This window comes from Myotis brandtii, unplaced genomic scaffold (genome assembly GCF_000412655.1).
Source record: "Myotis brandtii unplaced genomic scaffold, ASM41265v1 scaffold2134, whole genome shotgun sequence".
Lineage (NCBI taxonomy): Eukaryota > Metazoa > Chordata > Mammalia > Chiroptera > Vespertilionidae > Myotis > Myotis brandtii.
In genome coordinates, this window is record NW_005357977.1 from 1 (window position 1) to 2,970 (window position 2,970).

Genomic DNA, 2,970 nt, shown 5'->3' on the forward strand with positions numbered 1-2,970 from the left:
TTGAAACAAATGAAAAAATAGAAAATCTCAGCAAAAACAAAAATATACATTTACATATATATTTTTATGTATATTTTTATATGTTTTATATATATGTATATGTATATTTACATATACATATATATATATGCAGGAAGATTCCTGCAAGAATAGGGCTTCACGCCCGTCTTCCACTCCTAGTTCACCCTTCTCTGCGCTTCTAACCCGTCCGTCTCTGCCTGCTACCCTGCCCTTCTCTGCCGCTTCTCTCCTGCCTATCTCTGCTACCTTGGCTCCGTTGCTTGGCTTCCTTCTACGGTGTCTTCAGTCTTCGCTCCCAGCTGATATATGCAAATTAGCCATCATCTTTGTTGGCGGTTAATTTGCATATCATGCTGATTAGCCGATGGGAGGCGTAGCGAAGGTATGGTCAATTACAATCTTTCTCTATTATTAGATAGGATGGATATATATATATATATATCCTTGACAAATAAACAGGTGATACAATGAAGACCAAAATGGAAATTTTTAGACCTGAAAAACACAATAACTTAAGTGAAAGCTCTACTGGGCTTCCAGTCAAAATGGCAGTGTAAGTAAATGTGGTACTTGAATCCGTCTCACAACCACATCAAAAGTACAACTAAACTACAGAACAATCATGATTCAGAACTGCCTGAAATCAGGCTGAATGGAAGTCCAGCATCTAGGGATTTAAAGAAGAAACCACATTGAGACTGGTAGGAATGGCAGAGACATGGAATGGGCTGGACCCACACCCACCAGTGGTGGTTTAAAAATGGATGGTATATATTGGTGCAGAGGCCCCAGCTTAGGACCCTCCCAGACCAGGGTTCCTGAGCCATGAATAGAAGTCCTCATAACTGCTGGCTATAACACTAATAGGAATTTTGGCTGCGTGAAGCAGAAGTTCCAGAAGTTTCAGGCATTCCTTCTAAAGAGCCCATGCAAAGCCTTACTTGGATTCACTCCCTCTGAGCTACAGTTCTGGGGCAGCAGCTTGAAAGAAACCAGAGAGATACAGGGAGGAACTGAATTTCCTGGCATCAGGGCAAGAGCTGCAGGGACAGCTTTCTCCCAAACAGAAGTGCTGGCATTAGCCATTGTTCCTTTTCTGAGACACCCACACACCCACACAGAGCAGGCAGGCCAGCACCATATCTGAGTCTCAATCAACGTGGTTCACACTCTTCACCTGCCCTGGTGATTCCCTGAGACCCTGCCCCACCCAATTTGCCAACCAATCCAAGCCATTTCCAGGAGCTTTTCCATACAACTGACCTTTCTTGCCTCATGCTTCAACTTTCCTAAAATCTCTCAAACCAAAATAAAAATACTCAAAGCTATCATTTAGAATTGGAGAGATAAAGAGCATCCCAGACAAGAAAAAACTAAAGGAGTTTATCACCACCAAACCAGTAATACATGAAATGTTAAAGGGTTTACTTTGAGAAGAAAGGGAGGATCTAAAATAAGAAAAATAAAATGGTAATAAATAGATATCTATCAACAACTAAATCTAAAAATTAAAACAAAAAAAACAAGTAGAACAGAAACCAACTCATAGATACAGAGAATATTTTGATGGTCACCAGATGGGAAAGGGGTTGGGGGATCTGTGAAAAAGGAGAAGGAATTTAGAAGTACAAATTGGTAGTTACAGAATATTCATAGGGATGCAAAGAACAGCATAGGGACTATAGTCAAAAATATATTGACAACGATGTATGGTGTCATATGGGTGTGAGATTTATTGGGATCATTATTTAGTAAGTTATATAATGTGTAATCACTGGGGTGTACACCTGAAAATAATGTAATATTGTATGTCACTGTAATTGAACAATCAAAATAAGATTTTAAAAAGAAAACTCTAATGGATGGGATTAATAGCAAAATGAAGACAAAAGGGGTTAATCAATGAACTTAAAGACAGAACCATATAACTTACCCAATATGTACAAGAGACAAAACATACATTACAAAAAAGTGAAGAGAGATTTGGGGACCTGTGGGACTATAACAAAATTTAATATTTCAGTTATTGAATTCTACAGGGAAATAGAGAACATGGAACTGAAAAATCATTCAGAGAAAAAATGGATAAAAATTTCTCAACTTTGACAAAAACATATACATTCAAAAAAGCTGAGGAAACTTCACACAGCATAAACTCAAAGCAATCTAGGCCAAGGTACATCAAAATCAAATTTCTGAAAACTAAAAACAAAACAAAAATCTTGAAAGCACAAAGGGATTAAATAAATAATGATACTCATCCATAAAGGGAAAACAATTCAAATAGCAGCTAATTTCTCATCATAAATTATGGCTACCAGTAGCACAACATTATTCAAGTTTTGAAAGAAAAATGTTATCCACCCAGAATTCTATATCCAGAAAAAATATTCTTCAGGAATTAAATGGAAATCAATACTTTTTTTGTAAAATTTACCCTTTCCTTAATTTTTATCAATGTTAAATAGCATATGGTATTTTAGAATGAATTGTGCCCCCATAAAATTTATATGTTGAAACCCTAACCCTCTGTGACCATATCATATATGGAGATATGGTCTTTTAGGAGTAAAGGTAAAAGAGGTCCTGATCCCATAGTATCGATGTTCTTAAAGGAGAAAAAGAGACACCAGAGATCCTGCCATCACCTACACCTTGTACATTTAGCCTCCAGAACTGTGAGAAAATAAATATCTATTGTTTAAGTTGTCCAGTCTGTTTTATATTGTTATAGCAGCTCTGGACAACTAATAGACATGGACACATAGATAAAATAAAGTGTAAAAAGTGTAAACAGAGAAATTAATATAATTCCATCACACAGACTACAGGAAATGTGAGAGGGGGTATGTTTTTCTTATTTATAAAATATATCAGGAGTATTTTCTTGTATCAATAAGTATGAATCTAATACTGTATTGAGTATTGTTAAAGAATGAAAAATACCTA